We start from the raw sequence: 10,295 nt of genomic DNA on the forward strand, positions 1-10,295 counted from the left end.
TGAACCTTTTCTAATTCTGATATATCTTTTTTGAGATGGGACAACCACATCTGCACGCAGTATTCAAGATGTGGTTGTACCATGGATTTATATAGAGGCAATATGATATTTTCTGTCTTATTATCGATCCCTTTCTTAATGATTCCCAACATTCTGTTCGCTTTTTTGACTGCTGCTGCACATCTCTGAAAGGAAACTTTGAAAGTCACATCACAGATGGAAAATATCTGACTTACCTGGGACACTGTGAGACACCCAGGCCCTGATTCAGGCCCTGACCCCCTTTGCAGGTCAGCACTTAAGCAATGGGACTTCGGCATATGCTTAAAGCTAATTTTATTTATGATATCTTGCTGTAAATGCAGCGAGGTGTGAAGCAGGAAGTCAGGCAGAAGTGGGAGCGGGGGGAGGTTCTAAGCAGAAGTTCTACAGTGAAAGAGAGAGAGAGACAGTGGAGCTTTAGGAATAATACCATTTTCCTTATTCTAATAAAGCTCCTTGTTCCGTGTTAGAAGAAAGTGACTCTTTATCATTGCCACATGAAAGCTGGTACTTCTGGGGCCAGATGCAGTAGACTGGGCTACAGCTTTACCATTAACAATCACTCCCAGTGAAATGCACCTAGCACAATGGGGTCCTGCTGTAAGATTAGGGCTCCTAGGCACTATGGTAATACCAAGAATACATCATCATTATAATAACCCAAGCGATATTTTCCTTAGAGAATCAAATATTTCTTAAAAAACAGGGACTGTATCGCCTAAGTGGCACCGATGGTGTGTCACTGAGCGCGCACACAAGCAGAGTAAGGAGTGCGACAGGAAGTCACGTCAGGTTCTCACATGCTCCAGGAGCCACCAACCAGCATGCTCACAGAGCTGCCTCTCACCTCGTGTAACATTCACATAGGATCCATCAGCTTCGCTCTCTCCCGAGCACATGTTAGGGCTATAGGCACCAACTCCATGGGTGCTCCAGGGCTGTGGGTGCACCCACAGCAGCTCCTCGCCCTGCCCCAGCTCACCTCCGCCCCTGAGCGCGCCACCGCATCCTGCTTCTCCCCTCTCCTTCCAAGCGCTTGCTGCCGCGAAACAGCTGTTTTGCGCGGCAAGCGCTGGGAGGGATGGGGGAGGAGCAGGAACGCGGCACGCTCAGGGGAGGAGCTGGGGAAGAGGGGGGGCCGGGGCAGGGATTTGGGAAAGGAGTCCAATAGGGTCAAGGAGGGGGCGGAGTTGGGGCGGGGCCCGGGGGGGCTCAAGCACCCACCGGTGCCGGGAAAAGTTGGCGCCTATGGTTAGGGCATCACTCGAGACGGTCAGACAGGAGAGCAGGGTATGGAGGGGAACCGCCTGCTTCAGGGTGCAGTGAGAGAGACACTGGGCCCTGTCACAGGCAGACTGGTGTGGGGCTGGGACCTCCATCAGCAGCAGCACTCCGGATGCTTTGCCTCTCTTCTGCAGCAGGAAGCGTTGCCGATCCCATGGTCCCACCAGTGCTCCTTCTCACCATCGTGGGCAACAGGCCATCTCCCCATGAGGTCCTGCCTCCATCCTTGGGCCTTCCCTCTCCCCACCGGGAGGGCACCAACCATCCCACTCACTAGTGCCTTACTTTCGCCTCCACCCCCAGTGATGGACTCTGCCCTGTTTCTTCACTACCCACTGCAGTCAAAACTAGGGAGGTGATGGAGCTGACACCAAAGCTACGGACTTTTCCAAGGGCAGGGAGAGGTGGGGAACTGCCCCCAAGCCCTCCTGGAAAATGCTCTCATACTTTGCGCCCTCTCAGGATCAGGCCCGTAGCTTGTCCCCTCTGCATAAACCTGAATTGAATTGCTGCTCAGTAACCACTGGTTCTGCAGTCGCCAGCCAGCCAGTGTAAAACCAGACGCTAACTCTGAAGGAGGAAATCTTGTCTAATCTCAATTGCTTTTTTTCAGACGGGCATGAGACCTTCCACGCTAGCGTGTGCAGAAACACACCGTCACCAGCAAACCTTTGTGATTCACACAACAGGACCCAGGTTCTTTGGTACAGCCTGGGTGTTCTGAGAACAGGGAAGTGAATAGGCCTACATTGATGCCACAGTAAGAACTCTGGGACTTGAAAAAAACGAACAAAGGGATTAAAAGTCATGCATTATGGCTGCAAAATCAGAACACCAGCTCCACTGCTTCCCACCGTCACATTACAGAAAATAAAAACTGCCATTGAAAAGGCAATAAAACACTAATTACTGGGCATGATCATTCAATAAGTACAATGAGGGACCAATTTTTAGCTACTGGGACATATGTTCCCCACCCCAACATAGTGCAGAAAAGAGCAAAGCTACAGAAAGTATGTGGAAAACGAGATGGGGATCCATGCCTCTCCTGGCTGCGTTGTTGTTTGCAGTCTCCTCTGTGTAACAAAGTCAGTTTTTGATATGGAATAAGGAGGTATGCACAGCAGAAGGGAGCTCAGGGCTCATGCAGTTGTACATGGCAAATACTCCACTCAGTAAATGTACGCTAGGAACTGAACCTCAGAAAAGCAGTGACTTCCCTTCTAAGTAGTAACTTTCCCTTCTAAATAGTCACATCAAATCTATCAGAGGAGGATGGGGATATGGGGGTAACCAACAGCAACACAGGATCCAACCAAGCACTCAGGATGGTGCCCAGTAGTCCAGCTGTTACACAGGAATGCCTGAGATAGTGGGGAGCTTGGGTCCAGAATTTGCATGCTAAACAGTCTGCAGGCTGTCTTGCTGATACTGCATCACCAATAGCCCTCACTGCAAAAGGGAAAACAGCAGGTGAATTTCTCCACTTCCTGCGTTCAGGGGCCTTTTTAAGTCAGATCTCCCTCCGCTGCACCTTTTCATGCACGACCCACTATCAAGATAAGCTGCTGATATTCTTTTTAGAAAACAAGCCCATGTTAATAATAATAACCCCCGAGATTATTCAAATGGAAAGCATTTTAAGACTCTATTAATGTCTTACTTTTATGCTTCACTTATCTGTATAGTGAAATTAGACCAGTCATTGTTATTATTGAGCATTACAGTAGGACCCATCAAGATGGGTCTTCATTGTACTAGGCATTGGATACACACATACTGGGAGACAATCCCTGCCTCAAAGTGCTTCCAGTTTAAACAGACACCCAGACAAATGGGGGGAGGGGAAACTGAGTCATGGAGAGGGGAAACCGCTGTCCCAAGGTCACTGAGCCGGCCAGTGGCAAAACCAGGAATAGAAGGCAGGTCTCCTGACTCAAGTCCAGTGCCCCATCTGTCTGTTCAATGTTACTGTCACTGTGAGTCACATGCAGTGGCCCTGTGCTGTTGGGTGTGGATTTCCAACAGTATGGAGAGGGGGAGAGGGGGATGGAGGTGTCTGGAAGATCACTGTGAATGGGGGGTAGAGGAATAGGAGAGAGAGTGAGGGGTGCTACTGAGACTTGGCAGGAGAGGCTAGGAAGGGACATGCCAACCGTTCCTACTGCTGTTCTTACGGCTGCTCGTCAGCAGCTGGTACCCAATGCTTGGTGCCCGATGCTCCCCCCCCTCCCACCTTGGTGGCTGGTGCCCTCTGTGCCGACACCCCCCACCCAGGTCCCAGTGCCCTGTCACCCACCCCATCTTAACAGCTGGCACATGTGCTCCTGCCCCTACCCTGGGCTGGTGTCTCTGCCAGGACCCAGAGTGGCTGGAAGCAGGGAGAGAAGAGCCAGCCCAATCTCATGCACAATCGCGGCAGCCACTCCTCTGGGGCCCCCTCTCACCTCCACAAGCTATTGTGGGAGTGGAAAGCATTGGGGGAGGCAGAAGCATACATCCCCTCAATATGTCCACTGCGTGGGCATTAGCCTCCCCTCGATTCCACCGCGCCTGCCCCTGTTGTAGGGGGAAAGTTTACATCCAAAAATAGCCCCATTGTTATAAGATTGAATAAAATTCCATGACAACTGCATCTTTTCCCAGAAGCTCCCGAGTTGCGACCCAGCTCTAACACTGATTCGCCCCCTGGTCTCAGGACAGGTCACTTGATCTTTTCACCTCACCAGTGGTGGTGGTGGGGGCGCTGAGAATGAACAGCTCCTTAGCGTTCAAATATTTTGAAGCCAAAAAGCACAATATTAAGTCTGGGAGGTAAAATTTCTTGGCAACCATCCCTTTAACTCACACCACAGCCACTGCACTTTGTCAGTAAATGCTTGGACCCTATGAGGCAGGATGGGGGAGTTGGTTACCTTCCAAGCAGTCGCCTGGAGCCTGGCTTTTGCTTATCAAGGCTTGTCCTTGAGCGCTGCATTCCCAGTGGAGTGAGTTCATTTGTGTTTCATTCACGAGGCACAAAATGGTTATTTCTCATGGCACAAGGGAGCTGAGATGCAGCATGTTCCCGGAATGTATTTGTTAATGGTGGGAACAGCATTAGGGGGCAGGTTTTGGGAAGCTGCCATACATAGAATATCAGGGTTGGAAGGGACCTCAGGAGGTCATCTAGTCCAACCCCTTGCTCAAAGCAGGACCAATCCCCAGACAGATTTTTCCCCCAGATGCCTAAATGGCCCCCTTGAGGATTGAGCTCACAACCTTGGGTTTAGCAGGCCAATGCTCAAACCACTGAGCTATCCCTCCCCCTATAGCAGGCCCTAGGCAAAGCAACTTAGCAGGGGAAAATGGGGTTGTGCCCTGTTTGCTTCTTTATGGTGTGTCAGGAAGGCTTGAAAAGTGATGCTGGTTGGCTGGATTTGAACCAGTAACCAGGGGGAGGTGAGCAGGGCACTCGGCCTGGGGGGTGCCAGCTTCCAGGGGGTACTGCACTGCTGTACCATTCAGCTTTTTTTTCCCCTTCATGATCTGGTTGGCCGGTTGTTTTTGCTCCACTGATTGGCTGGCTGTTTTTTGGGGGGGTTGCTTGACCCACTTGGAAGGTGGGGGGGAACCACAAACATTTTCCTCCCTAGCCAACAAAACAGCTAGGGCTGCTCCTGCCAGTGACTGGGTGGTAAAAGGCCTTCGAGCCTTCCAGCCCCTTTGCTCTGGCCTAGATCATTGCAGCTACAGCTGCTCATGAAGGAGGTGTGAAGATGCTGTACCGCACCAACCACACACACACACACCCCTGCCCAGCCCAGGAGAGATTTTGGTTCAGTCTGCCAGGCGCCAGAATTCTTCCTGCTACAGAAGCTGCAGCTCCAACCATCTTGGGGGAGGGTGGCACGTGTGCTCACTTCATGCCCAGCCAGCTCCACTGGCCAATGTGGCGAGGCTCACCCTGCATCTTTTAGTGTCACCACTGGTGCTAACTAGTATGCACAGGCTGTGCACTCCCCACTCAGACTGCAGCAGCCCTCGGTGCAAGGTGGTGGCGCTCACTGAGTCCTCTCCCCATCATCCTGGGCAGAATCAGCCACAGCCTCACCCTGCATGTGTAAGAAACACTGGCATGAAATGCTGTCAGCTCCGTTCCAGGCATTGGGACATAGTTTGTCAACGTGGAATTTCCAGTTACTGCAGTGTAGCCTGGTGCACTGGGTTAACACTGATAATCAGCATTTGCCCACAGCTACCATGCAGTGGTATCCGAGATCTTCACAGCTTATCCTTAGACTAGGAGATACCTTAGTAACCATGTGGAAACAGTTGGCAAGTGCTGCATTTTTATGGCCTTACTTTATGTGTGGCTGGCTTCTGCTTTCTATATGATTTGGAGCAAAATAGGGTCTGGAAACCACACTGTGCAGCAGTTATCACTCCTCAAATCTGAGTGACTTGGCCATTTTTTAAATAATTTAATTTAAAATAAAAAAGGGTTAAATGCAACATTTCAGATAAATTCTTACCCACAAAACAACACCCACACCCCTTCATTCCAAAGTCAATACAAAGAATGCGTTATAAATATTCTAAAGATGGCAATCACAAGAACATTTGATATGGCTGGAGAACAATATTAATAAAGCTAAATGAAAAAGCCTGTTCTGACTTAATTATAAAGGGGCCTCTGTAATAATCTCATGCACTCCCAGCCGGCTGAGAGGCTGCATCTGTAGCTCAGTTGTAAAGTGATTACCTGCAAAGAGGGAAATCTAGGTTAGACCGATCTGGGCCATCAGACAACAGCAAGCCTCGATGTGGTCATATATTTCGCATCTCTGATCTGCTGAGTTGCCACCTCACCTGCAAAGGAGCAGGGTGAATCGGGCGGCAACTTCCGGGAGGATTTCTACCAAACCAAAGGGAAAGCTTGCAAATGGATTCTGCGGTTTAGGGGTCTGCAGGCTGCTTTAGGACCTGACCTTGCAAGGTGCTGTGTGGCCTCCGCTCTCACAGACTTCACAGGAAACTGAAGCTGCCCAGTACTCTGCAGGAGCAAGCCCTTAAACTGTACTGTGCATTTCCAGGACATCCCCTTAATTAGAGATGGGCCTTAGAGACCCAGGCCCCTTCATTAGAAAGGAGAGTTGCGAAATTCAGATCTGGTTTTCCAAATTCCCCAAAGCGGGGAGTGGAGGGAGAGTTTCCACATTCAAGATCCTAGTTCAGCAAATTATGGAGCTGGGACAAAGTTCAGATCTGAACTTGGATTCTGGAGGAAAAGATTCTGGGCCTGTTCAGTGGTTCTCAGTGACCATGTATGATTCTTATTTGGCTGGTACATTTGAGTGCTATTTTTTTAAATGTTCATTATGGCTAATTTAGTGCTGGTGAAAGGTGCTGGACTAAGAGCCTTGGAAATGGAAGGCGCAGAGCAGGGCAACAGCAGAGCGGTTTTTCCTCACGCTCTCTCCCTGCCAAGGTGCAGACAAGCTATTACTTGCATTGATGCCCAGTTTCAACACATTCAGTCGAGATGAAAAGGGTTTGAAATGGACATTCCAAAATACATGTGTTCTTACACCTGAGTGCTTCACAATGACAGGCCGCTTGAGTCACCAATGGGGTGGAAGAGAGGGACGGACGGACAGGTGGGTGAGGGCTTTTCATGAGTGCTCAGTGTCACAGCCAAAAATAACAGCTGTCACAACTTAAAAAAAAACAACACTCACCTTCACTGAGCTTCCTGGATGCCTTTTCTATCTCCATTCAGCAGGCAACCACTTAGCCATGATGGTCAGCGCCCAGCTTCACAGTTAACACCCTGTTAAACTGAACAGCGGGAAGCTCACCGTGCTCATGGGGGCAATTTGTTCTCAGCACAGGAAGAGAGCTAAAGATGACTGCATACCCCACAGATGCTACTTATTCTTGTGACCACAAATGATATAACTGCTGGCTCATTGCTGGGAAACTGCCCTCACTCCACCCCGCCCAGGCAGTGGAGGGCTCCAGAATCTCCATACATGTAAAGGAAGTTCTAGCCTGAGGTCATAGGGGACCAGGCTCAGCAGAGGCTGAGCGAGAGCAGGTGCAGCAGGCAATCTGAGAACAGCAGCTGAGAGCTGGCCAGAGACACTCCCTGCTGCAGGCAGGACACAGGGCAGCAGTGGGCAGGCAGAAGAACAGCATGGAGGGGTTTGAAGGAGACGCCGACCATTACACCCCTCTGCTGGACTGTCCCTAGGGGTTAGGTTAGGGACTGTGGTTTTGATCTTCATTATTATTGTAACAAAGGAACTGTGTCTAGTTTCAGGCCACCCTAGAAAGGGTGCTACTTCCTCAGAGCATGTGAGTGTTTATGGGAATCCACAGAGGGCTAGCACCTCTGTAGCCTATTGCTTGGAGTGCCTACAACACCTGCCTTTGAGCTTGTGGTACACAGAGCACTAGCAGACATCTAGAGGGGACAGGTGTACTGCTGCACTCACAGGGACACCCTGCAGTAAGATTGGTTACATCCTTACTATTATCTTGTTCCCCAACGAGCCTTTACGCATTTGTCCACCTGTTACAACTTGTCATGTTCCTATATTGTGAGCTCTTGGAGGCAGGAACTGTCTTTGTTTTACTTACTGTAGAGCACCAAGTACAGTGGGGCCATGACCCCTGAGTGGAGCGTGTAGGCCCTGTCACAATAAGAAAAACTAATCTGTTCAACCAGAAGTCCTAAGGTCACATTTTCTCCCTATGAAAACTTAGATTCTGAAGGATGCAGCAAAATATGTGGGAAGACCTTAAATCCACCGCTTCAGTGGCGTGTCCCCATTTCACATCTTTCTGCGGGTACTGCTATTCACCTCCCACAAGATAAGCAGGGTTAGGCTTTGCCAGAACTTCGATGGCAGACCGCCAAGGAAATCCCACTGTGTTTCAGGAAGTTGTGTTGAGGATTCAGTAAGTGGCATTCTTACCTCTAAATCGGTACTGAACCAATGCCTCAGGATGGTAGGGCATCGAGCACTTACTGCAGAGAGAAAATTAGACATGAATTTACCATGCAACTTGGTAGCCAAAAATGCTGGTGCGCTTTTGGCATGCAAACACAAAGGAGTCATGACAGAGAGAAGCATAAAGTTCTGGTGCGACTGCACCTGAAATACAGCATTCCATTCCATGCACCTCAGGACCAGAAAAGTCTTGATAAGCTGGAGGGACCTCAAAAAAGAGCAGCAAAAATGATCCCTAGCATCATTTCACTTTCTAGGGAAGGGGACATTTCTGAGATTCATTTCTAGCTCTAGGCTTGGCTTCCAAGTGCCACTGCCCCCAGGGGTTTGGTTCAGGCCCATCTCACAGCTCTCACGTTATTTAAACCAAGACATATTTCATTTGTGTCAGTTTCAAATAAGAGAATAATAGCTTCTCTGTGCCTATTCTGCAGTGTTCTCTGAGGAGACCAACGAAGCTGGAGCTCTGTGGTGTCAAGGGCGGCTACAGATCACGTTCACTACCCAAAAGATGCTTTGCCAGCTCCTCGCTGTGCTGCAGAACGGGCCAGCTCAGTGGAATGTCACCTTCGCTAGCAGCCGTGATGGATGAGGCTTCTATTCCACCAGCTTCCAACCTGCCAGATGGCTGGGGAATCACGCATATACTGAACGAAACTGCTCACGGCTCAGAGCAATCCCTCGTCACACCTCTCTCACACTATTGTGCCACCACAAATCTGTAAATCTGATAAGAACAATCAGACTCAAATTCATATCTGCAATGAGCGGGCACTTTAATGTTAATTTGCACAGTTTGTGACTATGGGTGGGGACAGGGGACAGAGTCTGAGATGAGGGCTTGATCCTTCGCTCCCTAACCAGGATTGGCTAGGAAGCCAGACTACTCAATCCCTGGGGTGTAGAGGGGAGAGGGAACACCTTGTGTCACTCTGCAGTGACCCCTCTGGCTGATGCAAGAATTGCTCGGATGGGCTTTGAAGGGGGTCATCATAGTCACCAATCCTATGCCCTGGGCCTGCCGTGATGCAGAATAATCAAATCCAGGGATACTGGAAGGGTGTTAGCTGTTAGGTAGGTGCACTGAGAGGGGCTCAGAAAATTTTTTCCCCCAGAGAACAAATAAAATAAAATCCTGTTATATACTTTGAGGGGAAATAGAGGCAAATGTGATTGATTGTCATTTGTGAAGCACCCCAAAAGTCTTGTGGATGGGGAAGGAGGCACTTTTATTAATCATTCATCATTTTTCATGGAATCCCACTTACAAATAACTCCGCCTTCTTACAAGAACAGATATGAAATGAGTGGGAGTCAGGACTGCTGGGTTCTGGTCCCTCCTTAAAAGCATGCTATTGTCCAGCCAGTCCTAAAGAGACCTTCACTGGATGCTATGGACCTTGCCAGTTCTTGCCCAAATAATTCCATCCCCAGCCGGGTTCTCAACCAGGTTTCAGACAATGAAAAGTGTGTACCCATGTATTGTACTGTGCATGAGAAAGTCAGCAGATCTGCACTAATAGTAATTTGCAATTAATATTACAGCCTCATTACAGCGTGGGTTCAAGTCCTTTTTTTAGCATCCAAACCAGAAAGCACTCCACCCCCTTTCTGGGAACTGTGAAATGCATGTGCTCCTTTGAAGTTGATGCCATTTAATGGTGGCTTGATGCCTCTAAGGATTGTTATTTTTTGCGACGCAGTTTTTTTTATAACTAAAAATCAATGGAGCTATTAGTAAGTCCTCACAGTATGTCACTTCTCAGTCATTTGCTATTCTGACAATCTGCAGTTGCAGTGGCAACGTTTCCAGCATTAATCTGATGGAGCAAGCCACTCTCGCTTTCTCTAGGAGACTCGTCACACTAGTCTGGCAGCAAAAGAGCCCTGTCCATGATTTCAGGATGGATGAACCCAAACCTTTGGATCCTCCCCTTTTACTCCGTCCTTGGAGCTTTGTGGCACCACCAA

Source organism: Terrapene carolina, unplaced genomic scaffold (genome assembly GCF_002925995.2).
Source record: "Terrapene carolina triunguis isolate 2854851 unplaced genomic scaffold, T_m_triunguis-2.0 Scaffold558, whole genome shotgun sequence".
Lineage (NCBI taxonomy): Eukaryota > Metazoa > Chordata > Testudines > Emydidae > Terrapene > Terrapene triunguis.